Source organism: Pezoporus occidentalis, unplaced genomic scaffold (genome assembly GCF_034315485.1).
Source record: "Pezoporus occidentalis ecotype Australia unplaced genomic scaffold, CSIRO_AGI_Poc_V1 ctg54, whole genome shotgun sequence".
Lineage (NCBI taxonomy): Eukaryota > Metazoa > Chordata > Aves > Psittaciformes > Psittacidae > Pezoporus > Pezoporus occidentalis.
The window spans coordinates 5,941,156-5,967,986 of record NW_026915877.1 but is presented as its reverse complement, the minus strand read 5'-3'; the positions used below and the strand labels follow the sequence as shown (position 1 = coordinate 5,967,986).

Here is a 26,831-nt window from a genome sequence, read left to right as displayed (position 1 = left end):
TATTTTAAAAAAAGAAGTATAGAGTTATTCTGAGGATAAAGTGGAGGTTAGCTATGTCTACTTAAAGTGCCGTTGTATTTAAGAAAAATTCATGAGGCAAATTCCAAACTATTCCAACACAAAATTTTAACGTTTCTTTGGTGGCAGGGAGGACGGGGTGTGGCGGGAGAGATTTCTTCAATATACAAGTTTTTTCTCCCTTTCAAAAGAAAAATTAGTTGCTATGCCTATTTTAGATGTCTTGGACATTTACTGACTGTGGTGAGTGCTCCTAATATATTGAGGTAGCTTTCTGTAGTAAGTGAATAAAACTCTGTAAAATTAAATCTTTGGTCTTTGGGAGGAGAACAACCTCAGTAATCTAAGACCATGCGTTAAATATATGTTATTAATAAGGAACAGACAGTGGTCTTTAGTTAACTTGGCAGTTTGTTTATTGTAAACATATACAGCTTATGGGAGAAGGAACCAGAACAGTGTGTGATGCATTTTGTACCTGTCCATTTGTTTACTTGAATAAGAAGTGGGAACTTAGATTTGATCTTGCATAAATATAATAGACAACTTCATTTTTGTTCTTAAAAACTGGATTTATTTAGTCAGGTTTACAGGTTTTGGTAGGCTATTCAGTGCCTTCAGGATTAATACCAAAACCAAAACTTAGCAGTGGCACAGCTATAAATGAGGCTACAAGTAGAATGTGTATGTGAAGTTACTACAGGCAGCAAGTATTTGAGCTTCAGCTAGTACAGGATATAGCATGTTTCCAAATTAGAAGAAGAAATAGGACTTTGTCTTCTGCTTCCTGAAGGACAGTTCAGGGTTCTAGTTAGCCAGCACAATGGTTGTTGAGAGATTAGCAAAATACATACTTCCTTAAGCTTTTCCTCTCAAAATCTTTGCTCCCACTTTTTAAATGGCTAGTTTCTGTGTCACATCTCCTTCCATTGATTTTTCTTTCTTGTTTCTGGTCTAGCAGGTTGGGGTTTTCTTTTGGTATTGTCAAAGCATGGAAATAGGATAGAGAAGGTAAACAGTAATGTTTTGATTTCTCCTTGGGAAAACAGGTGATTCCTTTCCTGTATAGGTTGATAATGCCACTGACCATTTTGAGGAATGATTTTTTTCCTTGCTGCCCTTTGGCAAGGGCGAAAAATGACTTTCCCTGGTAGGCCTGGGAAGTGTGTCTAGTGTGACAGTAGTGTCTGTAACAAACAAAAAATTGTTGGTGTTAATGCCCACATGTTTACAGGTTTTAATTTAAAAAATAATGGCTGTTATTGACGTAATTAGCTACCTAGATTTAAATTGTTACTCCAGTTACTGAACTCTGTAAGTTCTTGCTCATGTAGATGCCTGAAGTTTTGTTTGTGTGAGTTTATTAGTATGCTTTTGTCACGAAAGCAGTTTTGTCACTGCTCCACTGTGAGATAAGCCAGCTTTACGCTCCCTTAACTGTGATATTGTAGGAAAAAATTCCAGAGTAAACCCATCCATGTTTCTGCACATTTGCCTTTTTTTTTCTAAAAAAAAAAAAAAAAAAAAGGATGAAACTGTTCAGTGTGAACTAAAAGCCTCAAACAAACCAGTAAGTCCCTCTCTACCTTCCCGTTCTACCGTGGCATTTTCTGCTATGGAGGAACTATGCTTAGTTGAAATTGTCTGTCAATGTAGCTGAAAAGAGCATTTACAAACTTTGTATAGCAAATGTATGTTTAATGCTGCAAAAGACATTTTTAAAACATCAAACTGTGAAATTTCACTGACTCTTTATTGAATTAGAAAATCCCAGCATTATCAGATTTCTACTACTATAGCAAGTAAGAAAATTGTTGTATTCCAAATGTTACATCTGTTATGCTGGTTTTCTTCCTACACAGTGTATGTGAGCTCTGTGTTTAGAAAAACTTGATCTTCTCAGGGAAAAAAGATCTTGGAAGAAGACAATCCACTCAAGTGTTCAAAAATTATTTTTAGCTTTTAAATTTTCAGTGAAATACATGGGGATTTTGTACTGACATAGAGATGCTTCTGAATTCTCATAGCATGAGCATTTGAAATACTCATGCTAGAGAGCATGTGTAAGGAATGAAACTCTGGTTCTGTGTAATAAAAATTGAAAATTCACATTAATTTCTGGGAGGTCAGAATTCTTTTTGCATTTTAACAGAAAGATTCCTTTGATTTATTGTGTACATCAAAGGGGAACACAGTTCACAATTTAGTGAGGGTAAAATGCGTATGTGTATTTAAACAGCTGGCTGGAAACAAAAATGTGATTATATAACATTTGGCTTAAACTATTCTTGTTTTAATAGCTTCATACCTGGCTGTGGGAAACAAAGTGTTTCACTACACTAGAAATACTTCACTGCTGTGTTTGGTGGGGTTTCTTTTTGAGAAATGCTGCTGTTCTGCTTGAAGTCTCTTTGCCTTGTAAAAATTACTTGATGAAAAGATGGCTCAAGTGATCATTACTTTGTTTTGTGTTTGCAGCTTGCAGAACAGCAATGTCACAGAACTGACCACATTCATCACAGTAAGTAAGCCATAGCAATAAGCATTCTGATAATTTTGTGAGAAGCATAAATTGTATAGGGAAAGGGAAAATGTTATCTGCTGTATGACTTAGTGCTAAATTCTTCATCCAGGTCCTGATTTCAGCAAGACATTAAGCACAGTCCTAACTAAGACTTCTAGGTTCCCTAGTCCACATGTGCAACTCTTGAGTAGGTCTGTAACAATTAATACTATTGTAATTATTTCTAGATTTCTTTGGTGGCTTGAAATATAAATATTATAAAATGTAGTTTTAATGTGTTGCACATTTTCAATATACTGTTAGTAGTTTGATGCCTGACATTATACAGTTTAGGAAATATTTAAAATGAACTAAGAGATTGTGCAGGGGGTTTTGATTCCAAAAGCAGTAATAGCAGCTCTGAAAGGTATTCTGAATAGTCAGAGAATATGTGATATTTTGCTATGTGATGAGCATACCGTATTGTATTAATACAGTTTAGGAATTTACATTTCCTAGACTGTTAGGAAATGAAGAGTTCTGGATTCACATCAATCTGCTTGGTATTTTTCAGGATAACTAAACAAAAAAAGTGTTTGTGTCTTACTCCAGTACTTTGTTTTGGACAAAGTTAACAGTGAAAACTGAAATAAGGGATTTCAAACAGAAAGCCTGACTGGCTTTGCTTAGCTCACAGATGCAACTTAGAGGCACACTTTTTGACGTTTATTGTATTTACTGTCTGTCAGGTACATAAAATAAGGGAGGAAGATCTGAAACAGATTTGAAATGTTTTTTCAAGTTTATTAGCATTGGTGCTACTCATATTAACCATCCGTTCTTTATACAAGTGCGATAATATTGCTCTGAAAATAGCAAATAACATACTTAAATTTGTAATTACATATTGTAAGTTTATGTACAGTAATGATATATATTTTGATTAACAAGAGCCTTGTAGGTCCGGGACAGGATACTGTGTGGTATATTGGAGTCTTATGTTTCATAGGGACCTTAATGTCCTCACCCCAGAGGTAACTTTACAGTCAGTAAAGATAAAATTTAGGTTAAGCATCTAGATACATAGTTGTACTTGCCTTTTTAATTATGCAGAGATTTAATGTGAAGGTGCATTTGGTTATGGAAAAGGAACCTTTTTATACTTCCCCAAAACCTTCTGGGGCCTACAGTACAAGAAAGACAAAGACCTGTACGAGCAAGTCCAGAGGAGTCCACAGCAGTGCTCAGAGGGCTGTAATCCCTCTCCTGTGAAGAAAGGCTGAGGAACATTCACGTTTCCCCCTGGAGAAGGGAAGACTGCAGGGAGACCTGACTGTGGCCTTTCAAAATATAAAGGAGGATCATAAGAAAGGTGGAGAGATATTTTTTTTTACCCGGGCCTGTAGTGATAGGACGAGGGGGAATGACTTTAAACTGACAGAGGAGAGATTTAGACTAGATATTAGGAAGAAGTTCTTCCCTGTGAGGGTGGTGAGGCCCTGGCACAGGTTGCTCAGAGAAGCTGTGGCTGCCCCATCCCTGGAAATGTTCAAGGGCTTTGAGCAGCTTGGTCTAGTGGAAGGTGTCCCTGCCTATGGCAGCGTGGGTTAGATTAGATGATCTTTAAGGTCCCTTCCATCCTGAACCATTCTGTAATTCTATGGAATCGTGAAATCGTTCTCTTAATTTCTTATAGTAACAATATTTGAAAAATAGCAGTTTGATTTTTTTTGACAGTGTAGGTGGATGTACATTTAGCAAGCTCAGAAAAAACCTAAAAGCTTCCAAAAGAGCCCATCACCCAAAGAACGTGAGAATTTACTTGGTTCATACATGTCTAACACCTGCAGTTTTAATTATATCTTTACTTCAGTATAATAGCAACAATTAACATTGACTAAGAAACTAAAAATAATACTATTTTAAGTTTTATGTGCTTACAGTAATTATACAGAGTGTAAATAAAAGACAGAAGGCAATTACGCTTTTGTCTTAGTTTTGCATCTCAGTTATTTTGAGAAAATCATCTCATTAAAAATTGAAATAAAGGTAGTTTATGGCTGCATGTTTCTGATTTGTCTGCAAATATGGTCATTGCATGTGTAGGTCTATATGCTTGTATGTGTTTGGACTTATCAACGAAAACAAATTAACATGCAACAGAAAGCAATTATGGGATTGAAATTACAAAAATAACTGAAAGGTTCAAGGAAATAATAAACTCTGTATTTCTCTGTGAAATACCTAGTTTTATTGCAGTTTTGTTTTAAAATAACAGACTACATTTGATGTATTTCATTTTATAATAGGAAGTCAGTTTAAAAAAATAACCAACCAAAAAGCAGCCACTACTGACAAAACATCTGGAGGAGTTACTCCCAGCTCTTTCAGTGCTGCTGCTGCAAACCAGATTTAATAATGGTTATTTATTGAAAGGGTTAAAGAGCAGATTTTGATTTTGTATTGTCAATCCATGATTAGCATCTGTTAGGAGGAATAAGTGTACAGATGTACAGATGGCAACTGGAGGAGCTCAGATGTAAATTGAATTTTTGGTAGTATCACTGTGTTGTTAAGGCAAATTGATTCTATCTTTGCAATAGCAGTGATCTGTTTTCACAAAAAAAAGTGTTGGTTTTGTTTACAGTTCCTTCAAAAGTTTAAAAGCTCAGAAATGTACATATGATTAAATAAGAGTTTTCACTTTGCTTTGGACTTCTTACAGAAAGCAGTGTTCTTAGCATTTAAATACAAAGCTTTGGCCACTCACGGGGAAATAAATATTTTTTCTAGTTGAATTTCAGTCTTAATATAAAGTAGCTGTATAATATAGATGCACAGGTTAAGAAGATATATCTAGTCAGCCATCAAAAAGATAGTTTTGCATACGTAGGTTGTTGCAACCTTACCTTTTGAATTTAAGTCTTCAGGAGCTTTTCTGCTGGTGGCTAGTCTGAGCACTGTGTTCCTTTTTTCAACTAGAAAGTTGCTTTTAGGTATGACTTCACTGCAGGAAAACTCCAGGAAGTGTGGTTTGGGTAAGGGTTGCAGGCTCAAGGAGGGAGGTGCATTGTACATGGTTTATTTTTATTTTGCTGTTACCAGAATATGTAATATTACTGTGAGTCATTTGATAATTGATTATATTGTTGAAGTCTTAAAAATCCTTAGGCAAAACTAAGTTTTTTTTATTTTCTGAGGAAGGTAGTAAATCCTGGTATGGTAATGATGAAATAGTGGAATCAAAAGAGTCAAAACTGAGCAGGCAACTGGGACCCTTAATTAAACAAACAATGAGAGTTCTTTTATTTTAAACTTGACAAGGGGAAGAGCTTAGATGGCTGTTAGGTGAGAAACTGATGTGAAAACGGAGCAGCTTGTAATGGAGCAGCTATTGATCAGCACCTCTCTTCAACCATGTGTGAAAGGCACAAGGTCTTGGTTTATTCTTGATTTGTGGTTCAAGCTCTCTTCTTTCATTTCTTGTAGTATTGGTAGGCCATAAACTGTTTACAAATTTATCTTAGCAGTAAGTGAATAGAATAAAATAACTTTTTCGGAAACTTTTGCAGAGCAGGACAGACTGGGAGTAATAGCCATTGGGCCTTTGGGGTTCTGGCAGACAGCAAGCTGAACATTAGCCATACACTCTTGCAGCAAAATAAGCTGACTGCATTATGGAGAGTATTAGCAAGAGTGTAGGCAGCAGTGTGAAGGAATTGAGTCCCACTGCCCTGTTTAGCCTTTGTGAGACCACATCTAGAGAGCTGTATCCTAATTTTTGGGGTCCTCAGTACAAGAAAGATAGTGATATACTTTAGTGAGTCCAGTGGTTGGCTACCAAGGGGAATGGGGAGCAAGAGTGCATGACATAATTCAGATGTGTGAGCGAATTGGAATCATCAGCCTTGAGGAGGCTTAGGGAAGCTAGTGGTTATCTTGAGGCGCTTAAAAGGTGTTAGAAGAAAAGTAAGATTCTTCTTGAAGTGTACAATGAAAAGAAGAGGCAAACGACACAAATTATTCAGAGGTTAAATTTGATTTGATAAAAGGGAAAATTTCCTGACAATGAGAGTCATCAAACTTCATGAACTGGCAATTTGCACTTCCAGTGCAGAACATGAGTTGTATCCTGGGCTGCATCAAAAGAGGGGGGGGCTGTCAGGTCAAAGGAGGCGATTCTTCCCTTTTACCGGCTCTGTTGAGATCCTCCCTGGAGCACTGCATCCACTTCTGGGATCCCCAGTGCCAGAAAGACATAGTCCTATCAGAGTGGGTCCACAAGAGACCACAACAGTGATCATAGGGTTGGAACTCCTCTCCTATGAAGACAGGCTGAGAGAGTTGGGGTTGTTCAGCCTGGAGAAGAAGAGGCTCCAGGGAGACCTGGTTGTGGCCTTTCAATAAAGTGGAATCACAAGAAAGATGGAGTGAGCCTTTTTATCAGTGTCTGTAGTGACAGGAGAAGAGGCAGTGGTTTTGAAGAGAGTCAGTAGGTTTAGATTGGACACAAGGAAAAAATCTTTGCAGTGATGGCTTTGAGCAGGAGATGGGACCAGATCACCCCTGTAAGATTCTTGCAACATAAGCAATGTTATTTTATCTTAAATAGAAATTTTATCTTTTTCTTCAACTTTGTCTTTTTGTTCCAAGGATTTTTAAGGGAGAAAGGTAGAATTAGAGTAGCATCGAGGAACTGCTGAATCAAGTCAGTATGCCATAGCTGGGAATATGTGGTATAAGACAGCTGCTGTTTTTTAAGACTGTGAGAGTATTGGATTTCTAAGAGTCATTGGCTCTTGTTTTTTGCACTGTCCTTCCACATCCTTGGTGAGATCTTTCTTACAGCGTTGTCTCCCAGATCTGATGCTGAATACCTTACCTTGGTCACCTCCTTAGCCCTGCTGCATTGTAGTACATCCTGTCCAAGATGTGTTTGCTTTTCTGTTGTGCCTGGTTTTTCCCAGTTTGGGAAAAATTGTCTTAAATTTGGATGCACATTGGTGCTGCTCTTCAGGTTTGATTCTTGGGTGCAAAAAACAGTGAAGAAATTTCTGTTCCGTATCTGACTTGAGACAATTATGTTTCGTGCAGGTGCTCCCTTGTATTCTGTAGTTTGCCAAACACTTTAACACCACTAAAACTCCAAAGTAATTAGCTAGTGGTAATGAGAAGATGGGTAGAGGTAGTTGAATTGCAGGTGAGATAAGAAATGACTGAAATGTATATTGATAGGTGTAAAATTGAACTAGTTTGGTGGGTTTTGTTTTGTTGTTGTTGTTTGGTTTTGTGTTTTTTTTTTGTGAGAGATGTTATATGAGAGTGTCAGGTGGATAGCTCTAAGTCGTAAAATAAACATGTTGGATATGTATCTGTGTATATTTGATCCTACGCTTTCTAAGGCAAGCACAAAGGTAATGCCTGAACTTGTACAACCTTATACTGCAGTCTACCCAAGCCCCGGTTTGGTTTAGCTAGAGAAATTCTAAGGGCCAGTGTATTTTGGGGGATGAGCAGACTTTTTTTCCCCCCTAGGGATTTAGAAAAATATTCTTGGCTTAAATTCTGGTTATGTTTGGAATATGAAGAATAGCTTGAATAAAGTGAATAGTGGGCAGAGAGCATGTAAAATGGAACAGATTCAATTTATCAAATGTCTGATACTATTACTTCTGTAACAGGAAGAAGTAAAGATAGACAATGAGAAGAAAGGATGGGAGGCAAAGTTGAGGTTGTGAAATACTTACTTTACAGGTGTCATGAAGTAGATTTTCGTAAAGTTGGTTGCAAGCTTTGTTCAGTGTTCAAATATTTTCCTCCCATGTATTTAACATCATGGAGGTTTGTACAGCAATAGTTGGACATCTAGCTATGCAATGTATGTATGTGTTTACATACATACTTGTAACACAGAATTGTTCCTCCTGTGATCCAGTTTCACTTTAAAATCAAGCCACAAGTTTGCATGTTTAAAAATTATTCTGGAGTACCAACATCTACCTGAATTTCAAGACCCCAGAAGTTGCTATCAAGGAATACGTTAATTGAAGGCTTGTTGTTATGAGCTTGATGGACTGTGTTCTCATACTTGAAGGAGAGCATGTATGCGCGTATATGTGTATGTACATGAATATATATATTTAAATATGTAAAAATTGGTTTTCTTGATCCATGTATAATCTTTTTAACCCGAGAACCTAATTCTTTAAGTATTCATTCAGCAAGGCAACACTCTCTTTTCTTTTTTGTCCCACCTCTAACCTGGAATTTTTATTTATTTATTTTTTAAAATCAGTTAGTATATACATCAAGCAAGGTAGAGCTGAATGTAGTTTTGTTAGTCTCAATGAAGCTGTGATAGTTTATTCTGCATGGTGGTCTCTAATAAGGATGTTTCTAGGCATGTTTATTTGGAAAAGAAAAAATGGTTTGTGTGTGTGTATATTATGTAAATAGAGATTTTAGAATGACCATATGTTTTCTAACTGTTTTCACATGTTTTGTTAATATTTGAAAGGTTTTCTGTATAGGTTTTCTGAAGGTAATTTGTTTAAAGCAAGCACAGCAATGAAAAAGATGTAGAATTTAGAGTTTTTAGTATTCTTGTACTGTTCAGAGGAAGTAAAGAAATGGTATGTTACAGCACAGCTTAAATGCATACCAGTTGAATAAAGCATAGGCTTAGAGCTTGTAGAGAGGTTCTGTGTATCGTCTGTTTTAGATGTATTAGAGAGGGGATGTCAAGGTGAAAGCAGACTTGCAGAATGGTTGGAAATCATTGATATTCTGACTCTGAGGCTGTAAATGGCTCTGTGGCAGATGGAGTCTTTGTCAAGGAAGAAAAATGGCAGCTCTGGAACATCATAGATGTTTTTGCTTAGCAGCTCAGCACATAGGCTGTGACCTTCCAGTGTTAAGGAGTTCCTCCTGTGCTTTAATAAACTGTCCTGCACTTTTCTTCTTAAAAGTAGATAAATAGTAGTCATCATAATTCAGCATAATTTGGGGTATTTCATGATGAAAAAACATAAGCACACCTGATTGCTGTTTTTTTTTAAAGTAAGCTTTGAAGGATGCTTGCAATTTCTGCATGAAGTGCTAGAAATAGCTTTTAACTAAGCATTGTGTGTTACTGAAAATGAAGGCATGTGTGTTTATGTGCACAGATACAACTACTAGTGCAGCACAATACTAAAACTGTATAGTTGAACTGTTAATACTTTGGAATATGATTTTATGCCACAACAAAAAAACATGGTCAAATGGAGAGTGTTAATTTTTAGAATATGGTCATACTGTGGACATCTGTATTTATTTTATTCCAGCAAAATGCAGCATTTTGGACTATATATTGAAGAAGCTATTTCTGATTAGCTCAGAAAGGATAAATATGGTTGATAAATTCAGTCTCACTTCTGGGTTCATGTTTTTTCTTTATTGATAAGTATTTGAGTGTACATCTTTTAGTACCTGGCAGCATCTAATTCTGTGTACTGTTGATACGGTTTCATCTGTATTTTGTTATGAGGTTGAGGCTATATTTATAGAGTGAGAGTTCACTTTTCTATAATCTCATTCCTGTTAACTCAGTTTGTGCCAGATTGTGTCAAGTTATGAAATTTGATGTCCTGTACTTAAGATATATATGCATGATTGCCTAATGTCAACAGTTATGTACCAGAAATCACATATTTCATATGTACAGTAGGTGTGGATATCTTAGAGATTTTCTTGTTTAATAATTTGAATTAAGGCTATATCCTTTAACAATTCTCTATATTCATAGGTACCACATATGCTAGTTTGATCCCTAGTAAAACCATTGTTGTCAGTTGTTTGTAGTATATAGCATCAAGAGCCTATAGCACCTTGCAGAAGATGCTCAATTGGAAAGTTGACCTGTATCACAGGGTAATAAGTCATTGTTAAAAGTGCAGGCATTTCACAACTATCACCTGCCAGCCATACTCTTTAGCCTACTTGACAATTGTTAGAATTATAGAAAGCAATCACTGTTCATCACAGAAGAAAATGACCCAGCGCTTTCAAGGGTCAAGGTTGTTGCATTAGAGTGTCTCTTTTCCAAACCCTGGAGGTTGTATAGTCTTTGCTTTTACAGGTGAGCCTACTATAATTAACTGTGCCTCAATCTATTCAGTTTCAGTCATTTTGAGGTGTAACATGGATGGCTTTTTTGACAGAAGGACAAATGCTTTGTAATTGAACCAGCAGCATTTTTGTTAGCGTGTGATTAAAAATAGTCTTCCTACATCTTTTTATTAGGACCTGGTAATGCACAAATGAGAGTAAGACCACTTCATATGACATATGCCTCAATGTTTATATCATGTAGTTGCATATATTTAAAAGTGAGAGAAATAGAATGAAAAATAAGGCCATGTGTTACATGCTTTCAGCTTTCAAAGCTCTCGATGACATAAGTGCTTGTTAACTTAGAATCAGAGCACATATGAAGAGAGTTTATGGAAATTTTTATGTTTTCAGTTACTTATGTAGCTCATTACATCCACTACCTTGATGGTTGTATACTGATGATTTGATATGACTGGCTCTGGGGATGTTTAAATCCGTTTTCAGAGATTTTGTGATTTTTCTCCTCTTATTTTTAAATGGCCTCTTGTGCCTCCTGTTCTGTTTCCTGTTGCGATGGCCATCGTAACTATAGAATGAATGACTGAATGACTTCCTTATGTTGTCAAGATAAAATTGGAAAATAAATTACAAATTACTTTTATTTATTCCAAAGGAGTTTTGTGTTCAGTTTTGCTATACTGAAACTAACAAATTGGTGGTTTGTCTCCATGGAATTAGGGTTTTGGAGTGTTAGTTGAAAAAGAGAGAAGAAAAAACACAAAAACCAAACAACACAACCCTACCAAAGAAGCCAGCAAAGATTTACTTTCTACTGTTTTGTATTTTTTGGTATGACTTTGGAACTTACCAACAATAAAGATAACTTGATAGTGGCATTATAGTAATGAACTCTTCAAAATGAGAACAGTGGAAAAAACTAGTGGGTTTTATTATTAGTTTTTATAGTTTAGGGGTGAATTCAAAACATAGTTTTGATGCTGATGTAGCTAGGGCTGTAAATAGGTTGCTTTTTCTATGAAACCTAAGGCAGCGTATATCCCAAAAAGCCAAAATATGGTATTAGTATAATGAGAAAAAAGGGTTTTTGAAAGACTTTTGTAATGTTTTAATTTTTATGGTCAGCTCTGAGTAGTAGAATAAGTAATTCCATTCACTATTCATCTCTTTTTCACTGAAGTGTTTTGTATAACTGCATATACTGCATACTTATACATACTGTTACTGAACTTGCTGGATTGTTTTATTTGGTTTCATGATGATTTTGCATGTTTATGCAAAGCAGTTACACTTTTATTCATGTAATGGTTTTAAATTCTGTTTCTGTATAATCATTAGATAAATGTAGAGAAGATTTTTTTAAATGTGTTGTTCCTATATTAAATCCTTGTATTAACTGGCGTGCTCTGAAAGTATAGTTTGTCCAAGTGACACACAATTGTTATTAGATATTCCTTCTGTTTCCGCAGAGGAATGAAACTCCTTTGTCTCCTTAGCACCCATTGATTTTTCTTTCAAGGCTATGTTAACAATACTGCAGAACCCATGCAGTTAGAATCTACATTTAGCAATAAACAGAGAAATAAATTTTGTAAAATAAAGTGTTGTATGTATGGTGCTAACAAAATATTTTGCAATATTGCTGTACTTGAGTCAGTGAAACCAGGAGGAGGACAAGACACTGAAAGGTCGAGAGAAAATGAGAAAAAGAACAAACGACGCAAAAAGAAAATGACACTGAGGTCTTGGTTTGATACATATGTATTCCAGGTTGATGGCTGATTTCATTAGCAAATCTCATTGTTATGCAATGCCTGTTCTTCTGCAGCAAAATGAATATTGTATTCTCAGAGGGTCTGTGAGTGTATGTGTGTTATGATGATAAAGAATATATATAGTTCTAACATTTCAAAACTTCTGAAGAATCCTTATATTTTCAAAATATTGTTATATTTCAATTTCCTGATAAAATGGTAAATTAATGTTTATTTTTATGGAAAATTTTTATGGAAAAAAGCAGTTTTACCCTGCATTTCTTTGCCATGCTTGCTACCTTTGTTATCTTTCCCTCCAAACCTTCAGTTTGACTAAATAATAGTTAATGCTGAATTCACCATGTCAAAAATTAAAATTTAACTCTTAAGACTACTAGTCTCTGTAATGCTTTTTAAAATGGATGTCAGTAATGCATATAGAGCATCGAAACAAATGTCACCTTGGTCTCAAATCTCATCAAGCGCAAATCTTTAGTTAGGATATACTGAAAAATATTAAAAACCTGTTTATTGTAAGATAACAATTATTATGAAGTTTATTATGAAATGACGTATTTTGGTACATACAACAGTGGGGTACTTAAGATACTGAAGTGCCTTGGTTTCTTTTGTTTCCAAGTTGCTAGTTAAAACTACTGTTTCAGTAATATTAAGACATTTTGATGAATAGTGTTCAAAATGAGAAGGAGCATATGAGAAGGTTTTGATGCAGGAAAATGCAAATGCACTGAAATTATACAACTCAGGAATTTTCCTATGCTCTTCCAGAATATTCCCTATATAAACTGTGTGGGGTCAAAAATCTAGTAGCAAATGTATGAAATGCTACTAAAGAAATAATGACTTAGGATTTTGAGTAGTTTTGTGATTGGTTCTAGTTAATGAGCCAGCATGAAGAATGCTTCTGGGCAGTGTAGTAATGTACAGAACACACTAGTTTTTTGGGGTTTTTTTGGTCACATTCATTTGAGTGACTATGGCTGCCTCTTTCTCAGTGATATTTCTGTAGTGGCTCCTGTCTTTATTCCATTTCCAAGATACCATTTTAAGGATCAGATTGATAGATGAAGGGTCCTTGCTTTAGGGAGATAGTTCAATGAGGACCAAAGGGCCTTTAAAATGAAGCTAAATCATTAGCAGTATGACCAATATATGTGAGCAGACCACAGAGGCAGTAGAACAAATTGAAGATAGTTGCCTCTCTTTCCAGTTGGGAAAGCAAGCCTCTTCCCTCTGCTTTGGTAGGGCGATAATCACTATAAGGATGTAAATTACTTAGTGGCAGCTGATGGCTTTTGAAGATTAGTTGGTTTAGTTGTTTTTTGATGGTGAGAAACTAACTGGAATGAGATAATCTGTTTCTTTATGTGTCTTAATTTTTCCAGATGTGGAGTCCAGTTTCAACATCCAGTGTTTCTCTGTGTAACAGTGGAACCCAAGAATGGTCTGTGCAATAACATATGTGGGGAAAAAATTATACGGAGGCTTGTAAATATTGTCAGAATCTAATTTATGGGGACAAAAATAGCACTTGCTTTGGCATGCTGTTGTGTAAAAGGCTCTCAGGAGTAAAAAGTCTTTTGGCACACGCTGAGTATAAGGAGGAAAGTTGGTTGGTTGATGTTACCCCCTGCCCTCCCCTCCCTTTGTAGTTTAGTTGGAGTTCATCTCTATCAACTTGTTAGCATTTCTTGAGTAAAAAGATGATTTAGAACTTCTAGTGTGCCACCCCAGGAGTTCTGGTGTCCCCCATTATTTCTGTAAGTAATGAATTACCCATTTTTTCCCCTCCTTATTCATCCGTGCAGCTAGTGTCTGCATGTTAAACATTTAGAAATAAATTTATTATTTAATGCACTACAAAGATGACTGCAGGGAGTTAATACTCTCCCAAGCTATTGCTGCAGGTTATATTCACAGGTGATGCTGGATTTAGGTATTGTGTTTATATTCATAAATGTTTACTATTTTAAGTGACTATTTTTGCAGTGAAGTGATCTCATCAAGGTGTGATGCAAAATACTGATCTCTGGCTTTGCTGGTATTCACTTGGGGTTGCATAGAGATTATGTGTTCTCAGGTGAGCGTAAGCAAGATTCATGGCTTAGCTGGTTTTATATTTCTTTATCACAGGGTAAGATACGAAGTTCTAAACAAAAACTTCATTTGGAATAGAGCGACCTGAATGATATAGATAGCTCTAGAGAGGCTCAGATCTCTCTCTGGGGGTTGGTACTTGTTTTCCTGCTCGGTGTAGAGGTGCTGTTTATACTTGGTGTGGTGAGATTCTTTCTGAAAGTTCTTTGCAGGAATCGTAGCATACCAGGATCTGTAAGAAGCTGTTGATGTTTAAAAAAACACCAACAAACAACTCACAGTACAGTAAAGTTTTCAGTATTTTGTATTTATGACCATAGATTTAGTTCCCCTGGACAATGTTTGCAATCTTAATAAAAGAACACTTCAATATTTTACTGACAGTTATTGTACGTATTATTTAAAAAATACTTTACAATTTATTTTTCAGTACCCATATTTACACCTAGACCCATATTAGGTATTTATAGTTAGAATTTGCTATATAGAAAACTGATGATCGTAAAAAAAAATCCCAGAAAGACACTAACTGTTCAGTTTGGCTCCACAGGTTGACACTGACATTTTATGAGGGCAGGTGCTGATGAGTGTTTAAGGCATAGCTTGAGCAGTGATTTTTTTTTTTTTTTATCTCATGTTTCAGTATTACATTAGGCCTGTTTTATAAACATAATTTTTTTCATGGACCTGACGTGTTGGACACCTGTTGCTGTAGAATTTGTCTGAGAGCATCAATTGCTGAACCATTTTTCTTACTCTCTTGCTGACTTAACATGGAAGTAGTGGGTTGTAGTTCAGTGTATTTAGGTTCTCTCATGGTTGTACTGGTAGAAAACAAACCCCTGCTTCTAACATCTTGCACAGATTATAGTTCAGCTAGGGTCTTACTCACCCTGGAGTTCAGGAACCAAGTATGGGCCTTCTGCTTGGCTGTTTCCAATGTAATATTTTATTTCCCTTTCCTTCACTGCTATCTCAATGCAAAACAGCTGTTCCAGAGTAAATATTTTTCCCATTATGAGCCATATGGATTGAAATAACTTTAGAATTTGTAAGCTAGTATTTTAACTATTGTACATGAATCTCCCAGAGTCTCATAAGACTCCAAGTCATGGTGGCTGTATTTCAGTGTGCAGGTTTCTGGAATTAAAAGCAATTCCTAGATTGAGATTTTATATCATTATCTCCTAAATCTTGCTGTGAGAGCTTGGTTGCAGTGATACTAGTACCAAACTTGTCCTCATTATATACAACATACATTGCTTCTTAAAACTGAATCTACTGAGAAGAGTCTGTTAATATTCCTTGTCTTTGCAGAAGGCTTCTCATTTGGTGGTTTGGATTTTTACTGTTTTCTTCAGAAGCACTGAATATTGTTTGATAAGACTGCTTTCTCTTTTTTGTTAAGATGAGTAGCAGTAGAAAACAAGATGAGTGAAATGCTGAAGTTTTGATGTGGTTTTACTTAAGGGAATGCGTGATATCCAGGTGTTTGATTAGGAAATTGTGGCTGTACTACTTGTAAGAAGCACAGCTTGCAAAAGTTACACTTTGGGTATTGTTTTGGTTGCAGAGATCCCTCTTGTTAATATATTTACCTTGTTTGGGAGTTTCTGGTGGCACAAGCTACATCTTCAGTAGCAGGCTTTGCTGATGGAGATACATCTTTTCATATTTCATAATCTTTCCATTAATGCTTTATTTTTTTCTCACAGCTTTCCTTTGCTCCTTTCTTAAGCTTAATGTGAAAAATAGCTGCAATGTATTTATGTCATCCTTATTTAGAACCTTTAATGTTCTGTTTCTAAGTTTGTTTCTTCAGACATGTTACTTTGGTGTGTTCCCTGGGTCGCTTTGTTTCATGCTGCTGTTTTTCAGAGAGAGGGAGAATTAATCAGTTGATTGATCCACACCCTTCCCCTGTCTTTGCATATTCCCTCTAGTATGCAAGTAATCTTTCATCTTACTTCACGCTAAAGTTCAAGCCCTTGTGCTGTTCTGCTACGGGCACTGTAGCATTTTCACTTGCATCAGCCTGTTGTGTAATAAGTTGATTGTGTTTATCCTGTAAAGAAATTCTGTCTTCTGTCAGTGGACCATATGCTTTATTCTAGTTGCTTAGGAGTTGCAAGATTATAGGTAGGAAACAACTAGCTTTTCTCACTGCTGTGTATTTAGTCCATCTGTGATTATTTTTCTTGAGGGGGAAAAGTGTCAGGCAGTTTTAAAAAAAGGCGCTCTTTTTTTTGGTCCCCTTTAAAAATTACGTTCTGTAAGTCAGTTTTTATAATTTCTGAATATTGTTAGTACATTTCTTTAACTGTGCTTTTTGGAGATTGATGCTTAAATTCTGAGCACAGCATTTGTTTTTTTTCAGTTTCAGGTTTTTCAAGGGTTGATTCAGGTTACCAACCCTAGCACTTTCTCCTACCAAAACAGTTTTGAGAGCAGTTTGCTCTGGCTGGGTGGGTGTGTGTGTGTGTGTACATAAGAATCATTTAAAAGAAAATAAAATATTTCTCTTGGGCTTGGTTGAAAAAAGAAAACAACCAAGTACGGCACTGATGAGTATGGGAAGAATGTCCTTCACGGTTCAGTTGTTTTTATGGTTTTTGTTACCTTGTTGCCCCACGTAATTACAGAGCGGCTAAAGCTGCCTGCCTGCTTGCGCTGGCTTTGGTGATGCGTGCGGGAGCGTTCACTGGTGATCTGAGTGCTCCACCTGCCTTGCAGTTTGTTTACCAGGAAATCAAGATGTGTAAACTGCAGGAAGTACTGTTTGACCCTCTCCGACAGTATCTCATTACAATAATTGCTAATCTCTGAATAAGACAGCCATGTTTTGTGTGTAACGCAGAGGGGAGGTTGTGGTGGATTTTAGATGCTTCTTCAAATACAGCTTTGAAATGCTTGCTTGCGTTTCGTTCTCAGGGTAGCTTTTGACAATAAACGTCTGGCGACCTTTGGGCTCAGCAAAGCTCCGGCACGATAGCATGTGCTTTCTTCTTTCTTGAAGGGAGGAAAAAAAGCAACAAACCAACACCAAAACCCCGGCTTCTTGTTTTGGAGTGCTGTCTCTAGCGACAGGATAATGGCTACTTCCTGATTAAACCACTCTCCACAGTAAGCTGTTTATGTTCTGTATCTGTTCTTCTGTCATGCCAAGTGTTCAGTGCTTTTCTTCTGTGCTTCCTTCCCTCTCCCTCCCTCTTCCCCAGGTTAATAGTTTGAAATGTTTACAGATTGAAGAATATATAGAGTTGCAACTTTCAGTTTTTCAGTATTCTGAGACAGACATACTGCTTCTTTGTAATGTAGTGATGAGCAAATATATCTGATCTTCATGAGAGTAAAAAAACCCAAACCATTAAAGTCTATTAGGTGCTAGACAACTGGTATTAACTTTAAGAAGAATTCTGATGAATACTCACTGGACAATTACAGTGACATAAATTGCATGTGTTTTGTGCACATGCTGAAGTACTGGTATTTCATAGCTTATTTTTGTCACTTGCAGAATTGTTTAATGTCTGACAAACTTGTTTTTCAAGCAAAACAAAACAGCCTTTTTGTTAGCTTTCCTTATATGCACAGGAAATGTGCTTTTTCCTCTATTACAGTTGATGTGTTATTTTTACTGCAAGTAATCTGTTGGCTCTTGCTGATGAGGACTAGGTGGGTGTGACAGCTATCACTCAGTGCACAAGTCCGGTTTTATTTTGCTCCATAGTATCAGTCTGACAGATTTGTTATTGTAATTGATGGTTGCAGTGCATTTTTGGTCTTACTGTGCTCGGTTAAATGGGTTTACAATGATTTTTTTTTTTTTTTAAAATGTTGGTCTTATCATACACTACTAGAAATGACATAGAATTTACAATAAGTGGCACTGTATGCACAGTGATTAATGTTACAGAACCAATGCATGTTCTTGGTTATTTCATGAAAATTTATGAAGGTGCTAAGTAAAATTTTTCAGTAACAATATAAATTCATATTAAAGTAATATTGTGTCTTTTTTTTTTTGTAAGCTAGTTAAAGTGCGAAAAAACCTGTACTGAATTCTTAACTAAAATCGTTGTTGTTCAAAATGTCCACTTTTTCTATTACCGTAGCTTATGAATCTTATTTTACTATGGAAAGAGGATCTTATATAGTTTCATTTAGTAACAGGAGATATCCACTGTGTTGACAGATACTGGAACTGAAAATGAAATCTAAAGAAAAATATGATTCAGTTAAAACAAATAGGTATTTTCGTAATAGTTAAAATATATTTTCAAATTGAATAGCCATTATTAAAGAGCTTGTAGACAGTAGATATGAGAAATAAATGTTTGTTCACACTGAGAAGAATGAGTAGGTAAGGAGGAGACAGTGTGTTTATCCAGGTTGGTGTACAAAGAGGTTTTTGGTGATGCTTGACCTATTAGTTTACGTGGACTGTTCTATATAGAAAAAAGGGTGTGGACAATAGAGTGGCTAGAACATGTAAATACAGGTCTACTTTGAGGGGAACAAAGCAGTAAAATGTCATGGGGAAGAAAAGAAGAGGGATACAGCCTACATTAACTTGTGAAAGGGCTCCTCTTCTCAAGTGATGGTGAAGACCTGGTATTTCAAAACTTTCCTACAAAACAAGAGTCTCTTAAATCTTTTAACAAAATACTGAACTTCTCCTGTTACTAGATAAAATTCTATATAACTTCATGTTCTAAGTGAGTAGTAATGCTCTATACTGACAGTGTCTAAGAAATGTCCTAATTTGGGTGCCAGTGAAACATGCGTGTTGTCTTCCGGCAGGCTTGCACTCCGTCACTGTGTAACTGGCTTCTTGTACCCCTTTCAGTTTTTTCCAGCATAATACATACAATCCTGGCATTTTAAAAACATTTCCCTTGCTATTTTTATTTTTTGCATGCTCTGTCTCTATAAAGTGTCTTAAACTCAAAGCTCAGTGCGTCACAGCTGAACGTGTTGGCTCAAAGCTTCAGCTTAGCTTACTTAACCAAACTGGATTCCTGTAAAACAGGAGGGGCAGCCCTGATGGGTGCTGCCTTTCTGTGCCTGTCAGTTCTGTGTCCCGCAGAGAGGGAAGTGGTGGGGGCAGCTGAAGTGGAGGATGCAGCTGCTCTTGCTGCACAGGAAAGGGCAGATCCTACTTCAGGGTGCAGCCAAAAGCTGTCGCTTCTGCACTTGGTGTTGCTGTCCTCAGAAGTGAGTGCTCTTTACAGCAGTGGGGGCTGCTTAGGCTTCTTCTTCCCCATCTTGCCAAAGAGGCAAGCTGTGGTTTTAACTTTTAGTCAAATATGACGATGATGTACCAGCTTGCCTTTGCAGAGTGCCTTTAAATTCTGAAAGAATGGTTTATGGGAATACTGTGTACCACTGTTAATCTTTAAATTATTACCAAGCTTTGCCAAGAAAACAACACCTGATATAGCTGAAACGGACTCTGGTATTTAATCTAGTATTCTTTAATAATGTAGGAAAATGTAATGTTTACCAGTGGCTTTGGTAGAAGCCTGAGATCTAGATATGTATTCTGACAGTACTTTTGTTTTTGTAGATGGAAGTATGGACAGTTTATTATCTCATTTCTCACCAGTATGTGGAAATAAAAATGCAATCTGTCAGGTTCTTTATGTCTAACCACTTCCTTCACATGTGTAAATAACTTTGAGATGTCAGATCTGCATCTGCTTGGTTTGTAAGAACAATATTGTGAATGGAGTCAGCGAGGATAGTGTTCTGTGACGTGGTAATAACTGTTGTGGCTCCTGTTGAGGCTCGGTTTTATTTCATTGTATCTCAAGAACCCCATTATTATTCCTTCTAGTTACTCTTTTAAGGTAAGCTTCAGTTCCAGTGGACTCCCTTCTCCCTTCTTGTTGTTGTTAGGTTTGTTTTACTTAAATGTCTCAGTTACTGTAAAGATCATAATGCCTTAAAGAAACAATGAACAAATCAGAAAGCTATTTTGGAAATGAGGGTGGATGCCAGTGATGAAGCTGATGTAAATCGATGGGTAGTACAGAACAGTTTCTTCTAGAACTGGTTCTGGGTTTCCAAAGAACCACGTGAGTGGAACAGTGTTAATGTGGAAACCATTTATCTCTGTCTCAAGACTTGCTGCTTCAGACTATTAGTGGGAACCATTGCATTCCTGCTAGATGACACCACAAGATGCTTTAAGAGTTTGAAGCTGAGGAGTTAGCATTCCTCATGATAAAGTTCTTTAATCAAGGTGCCAGAAGTCACTTAATGACATGAGAAGCTAATACACTTCTTCACTATCACATAGGCTAAAAGTAGTCTTTGCTGGCATTGGAGAACTGAATGTACAATTCAGATGTTTGGATTTTTCTATTTGTTTAAATGTAAAACTATTAGTATTAGAATAATGAGACTGAAGTTTGGTGCTACTGTAAAACAAAATCAGGACCCAGCACAAAGCGTGGGACTGGTACAGGTACACATTCAAAAGATTTTTTTCTCCTGAGTGCTTTTCTGGAACTCTGATTTAGTATCCAAGAACTCATTTCTCATCAGAGTATGCCGGTTGTTTTAATTTTAGCAATTTTGAAGGTGTAAAATAGTATCTTAAATTGTTAATGATGAAAAACTTCTAAAAAAAGTAGCAACTAATGCAGACTCCAGACTGTTTATTATAGAGTTGATTGACATCCTTGCCCCTTCCTACATGTTGAAATACATGAGTTGTTATGGTAGTCTGCAAGTTTAGGACTGCAAGGTAAAAAGGAATCCTTTTCTCTGCATCTTTATTGTTTGAAAGATTTACAGGAGTGTGCCCATGGAGTAGTTCCAAGTTGGTTACTTTGATTAATGTGGAGTTCATACATACACATAGATACCTGGGCTTGTAGTTACTTCTTCCCCAAATTATCTTCCCCTTAGGTTATTCTTTTAAAGTTTAACTGTTTCAATGGATATTTTCATGTTTTCTCTGCCTATTTTTTTTTTAATATGTGCTTTTTTTTCCCCTCAACATGTACCAAAATAATACCAAAATGGGAAAAAGTGTTTTGTAGTGAGTTTTTTGTATATGTATGTTAAAACAGATATGTTAAGTTTCACAAAAATAAGCAAAGTTCAGTTATGGAAATACTGGCCAGTATGTTTGGCACAAGCATGAATTTTAGGACTTCAGAATTTGAACAGTTGCCAGACAAACCTGTGCCAGCTTCTGCCATCAAAGGTTCAGCAGGACACTTCCTCTGTTGGTTCTTTTTCTCAAGCTCTGTTGGTACCTGTAATTGGAGCTAAGCCTGGATTTTGAGCTTGAGGAGTTGAAGTTCTGGCTTTTGAAACATGGGAAGAGGTGTACAATACGATGGCTAATCTGGCACCAAGTCTGAATGACAAAAAGTCAGCAAAAAAGCTGAAACTGTACTGCTGAGATGGAAAGTCAGGTTTTGGAAAAGCATTAAAAAAAAAGGCATTGACTTCAGCTGTCCCAGTTTTGAACTTCTTGGCCACAGCATGTATTTCTATTTTGTATTATATTTCCCATTTAGTTCTGTATCTTCTCTGATACATTTCTTAGAGAATTAAAATGCTTGAAATTACTGTCTTGTGCAAATGCATTGCTTTATGTTTATTGGTGGGAGATGAAGAACAAGTTCTGTGACTGAAAAGATTTCCTGAGCTATTAAGCAGAAATTTTTAAAATAAATATACAACCATCTTTCTGTCAAAGCGTGGTTTTTTTAGGGATTTTTCTGTAATGCAGGCTGAGTTTTAACAGATATTTTGAACATTATCTATTCAATTAATATAATGTTTTTGAGACTTGCTGTTTTTCATAAACTACAGTGCTTATTAAGAATTCAGAAATGAAATAGAACTGTAGATTAATTGCGCAGTGGTCAAGAATACCCAACTGCAAAGCAACACTGCTTCATCCTGTTTGTTGTCTCTTTAATAATAAATGCCATTGCATAATACTAAAGGAAGTTAATGTTGAGAGCTACATACATAAACAGTTGGTTTCAGAATATAACTACTGAGTTGATTTACAAAACAGTCTATTTTATCATGTTGATTTGGTGCTGATATGCAGTTGTTCAGAGAATTTATTTAAATATAGCTGAGCTGGAAGTTTTTTATAATTGTAGGAGTTCTAAAAATATTGGAAGAGACAGTATTTTGTGTTTCAAACTTGAATCTTATTCATGTTTAATCAAAATAATATGTTTGAGAATATACTGGCCACTCCATCCCTCCCAGTCCGCATCCTGTGGCGCCGCCATCCTCTTTTGGAGTATTAGTCTAAAAGGTGACGTTTTTCCTTTCGTGCCATTTCTTAGTGTAATCATTTGCCAATAGGCTTTCAGAACTCATTAAGAGAAATCTAAACTTGTGTTCTTGAAGGTTCCCATTAAGTTATCTGTTATTTGAACTCCTTTCAGTTGAGCATAACAATGTAACATTTGGATATTTTCACTGCCTGTTAAACTTTTTGTGTGGATAATGGACTATTAGGTAATAAATGTTGTATACCATGCACACAGCTTTATAAACACTGAGAACAAAAGAAGAATTAAAAATAGAAGAGCACTAATTCAGCTCAGTAGATCACTTAGGGTAGCTAGCTACCTTAAGTACTTGTTTCTACTTGCATTTAAAAATAAAACACTTAGGGTTCAGTCAGGTGTCAGTAGTATTTAGAATTACATGTGAAGACTTCAGTGGTCAATTCTGTGTTTATTTAGAAATGGCTTATTCCTGTAAGATAGGTTTAATTGAAGTGCTTTGCTGAAAGAAGCGGGCTTGCTTTAGAATCCCAGTCCTTGGACAGCTGTTCTTTTGCTGTACAAATACTCTGAAATAAAATAAAATGGAACAAAATGTTGGAATCTTACTTTCTCCTTGTTTGGGGTTGGATTTGGGTTGTTGTTTTTTGTTAGCTGTTTCTCTTGAAAAGTCAGATACAAAATAGCTACTAGAAATCATTCCTACCTGTTTAGACAGTGCAAGAAATTACCATTGCTTATTTAGGTAGCATCTTGTTAGATGATGTGCCGATAGAGAGGAGTTGCAAAAGCCAAATCCAGCTGTTGTGCTTTCTAGCACATGAATGATCCCATAACCTCTGGCAAGTTAGGAAAGGAGGTAGCGTCACTGTGATCCAGTACAGTGGACCACGATGACTTTAAAATAGCATTAGTTCAGTAGAAGTTAGACATCTTAATCTAGTATATGACCTTGCTAAACTGGCTTGCTTTGCTGCAGAAAAAGTTGGTGTTTTTACTGTTCAGACAGCTGGGCTTTTTTTTTTTTTCACAGCTGGCCTGTTGTATCCTATGGAAAATTAACACTTCAGGAGCCTCTGCTGGTGTTAATGAAACAAGACAAAGCATTTACCTCAGGGCAGTGTTCTTCCCTTTATTCTTCCTGGACCATGATTTTATTGGATACTTGAAGTTGGAGGGAAAACAGTAGCAGAGGAGTTTGGTTAGCTGTTTTCATGTTAAAGTGCAAAAAAGACTCATTAATGCAGTTCTCAGTGGCAAGTCCAGGTCTTTAGTTATGTGAGACCCAGGAGCTTTCACCTAGAGCTGCCAGGACACCATGTCTATCTTTTACTGTTAGAACGTCTGATGTCTTTAAAGCAAGGGTGGTGAGAATTTGAAACAGGTAAATAAAAGTATCCATTTTTATTTTACACTCCTGATTTTAATGGATTTGTCTGCCACAGGGCTGTTCAGACACCGTTTTCTTCTTCCTTCCTGTTACAGCCCAGGCAAAGCAATTCTTTGTGGTATTATTTTGGCACTCAAGTTTCCCTGCTTTAAAGACCTTCTCAAGAAGTGTGTCAGAAAAGGCTCTGCTGCTGCACTTCACTGAGTGTTACAGTACCTTAGTTTCTATAATGATGCTACTCTTTTTTGTCCCTTCTTGGTTGATGAGGAAAAGGATAATATAAATGTGCATTTACACTTTCATGAGTTCTAAATTAATTTTTTTACCTCTGTGCAGTATCTAGGTATTTTGTGCAGAAGTAGTGCACAGTTGAATGAAAAGATTAGCTTGATAGATAGATATCAGCAGGCAAAAAGTTTGGATGCATACTAAGGAGTAAACAGGATAGTTTGGGTAATTATACGCAGGAATACTTGCTCCAAATATAACATAAAGCTTTAGATATGAGAAGGGAAGACAACCAAGTGATTCTCAGGAAAAGAACCTGAAGAAGTCCATTATTTAAAGAGGTGAACAGGATACAAGTATCCGCAGAAGTAGGTGATGAAGCTTGATCACAGTCATAGAGCGCTAGACTAGGTAGTGGCCAGACAATGTATTACCAACTAGTCTTCTTAATAATGTTTGGAAAATGGGGGGCCTGATGTTCATAATACTGTGAGCCCTAGCACACAATTATGTTTGTAAGACTGTAGAACAAAGTGTAATTCGTTAGAGTCCTTAAACATAAATTATGCTATCTTCTCAAGGAATACCTTGTAAGGGTGCTTAGCCCTCCTCCCTGTCAGTTACTTTCTTGAGATTTCCTATAGGAAACCTACTTACATGTCTATTTATGGATATAGTTCAGTTTCCTGTATTGTAAGCTGCAATGAAACAGGCATATTCACAAAGTATTGCCAACAAGGAAGCAATGCATTGTCTTTTTAGCTCAGTGTTAAAAATTACCTGATTATAAAATGACTGGATAAATTGGGAACAAATCTATTGGGTATCTCAGATTGAGAGGAAATAGAATGTTTAACATCTTATTCTTGAATACAATAAAAAAGGAATAAAAATGTGGGCTTTTGAATACCTGAAGTACTACAGATAATCTTTATACTTCTTAATCTTAATATTCTGATTGTTTTTGCAGCTAACCTTAAAATTTGAGATTCTGTGTGAAACAGCGAAATAGTAATTTCTGTAAAAAGCATGCTAGTGAAATCACATGCTTGTAGTTTTATTTTCCATGTTCCTTCAACATTTAATGACTGATTTTTCAAAGTACTATTGGAGTAGGATTTCTGATGTGGGTTTCTGGTAGCCATTTCAGAGTTACCCTAAGAAAAAAAAAATCGCGATTGTTGTGGTTTAAACCCAGTTAGCCATAAATCAGCCATGCAGTCTCTCTCTCACTCCCCCCCCTTTTCTTCCCCCCATTCCTGGAGGGATGGGAAGGAGAATCGAAAGAATGTAACTCCCATCGGTTGAGATAAGAACAGTTCAGTAACTAAAGTATAACATAAATCACTACTGCTACCACCAATAATAATAATGATAAAGGAAATAAAAAGGGAAGAGAATACAATACCATCCGCCAACCGATAATACCCAGCCTGACCGATACCTAACTAGCCCTTCTGGGTAACTCTTAGTTACATCCTGGGCATGACGTGCTATGGTATGGAATACTTCTTTGGTCAGTTTGGGTCAGGTGTCCTGTCTCTGCTTCCTCCTGGCTTCCCCTCCTCCCTGGCAGAGCATGAGGCTCAGAAAGTCCTTGGTCAGACTAAAACATTTGAGTAGTAACTAAAAACATTGATGTTATCAGCGCTGTTCCCAGGCCAGAAGTCAAAATCACAGCACTGCACCAGCTACTAAGAAGGAGAAAAAACGACTGCTACAGCTGTACCCAGGACAGCAATGTATTTAAAAAATGTTATATTGAGTAGTAGATTGAGTAATACTTTGATTTTTGAAATCATAGAGGTAGGTTTAGATACAGTTTGCTCAGTGTCCTTGCAAACTTAAGTAATAGCATAAAATGCTATCAGTCTTGCTTCTGTAGAGTAAGATGTAGTAGTTGTATTAGAATCTAGTGCAGATGAACAAAGTATCAAAGTCTTGTAATCAGTATATAAAAAAAGTAGTTGTGTAGAGAATGAAAGATCAACTTTTTACAGAGAACTTGAAACAGGTTTTTAACTTGCCTAAGTTGAATCATCATGCACAAAAATACAATCCTTAAAAACTGGTATTCATCCTAAATCAGTATAAAATATTTCAGTGATTGAATTATTATTGTTGTTATAATTGTTATTATTTCCCTCTGCCCTTAGAACAGGAAGAGTTTGTGAAATGTCACTTCTGAAATGATGAAACATTAATTTGATTACAGAATGGCAGAACTGACTCTTTCAGGCACTTCCCAAACTCAGGGTAAGTGCCCAATCTTTACATTTGAATGTTCTACAGATATTATTATTTCAGCCTGTGCAGTCAAGACAGAGGCCAGGCTCTGCATCAATTTTATGCAGTGCCAGTACTTACTTGCTGTTTAGAATCTGCTTGGAAGCGTTACAGTACAGGTATCTAGCGCTGTTAATCTCCACTCT

General features: G+C 36.4%; 1 protein-coding gene across 19 annotated transcripts in view; it reads left to right on the top strand.

Moving 5' to 3' along the window:
• BAZ2B (bromodomain adjacent to zinc finger domain 2B) overlaps positions 1-26,831 on the top strand; it is a 130,819-nt gene that overhangs the window by 36,591 nt on the left and 67,397 nt on the right. For 3 of the 19 annotated variants that reach the window (XM_062637890.1, XM_062637893.1, XM_062637891.1), the window contains one exon: positions 2,497-2,539. The exons of 14 other annotated variants lie outside the window; for them this stretch is intronic. The gene's annotated coding sequence lies outside the window, so the exon portion shown is untranslated. Of the gene's footprint in view, positions 1-2,496; positions 2,540-17,436; positions 17,629-26,831 lie in introns of all 19 variants that reach the window. 2 more of the 19 variants (XM_062637892.1, XM_062637896.1) reach the window with 1 other exon arrangement.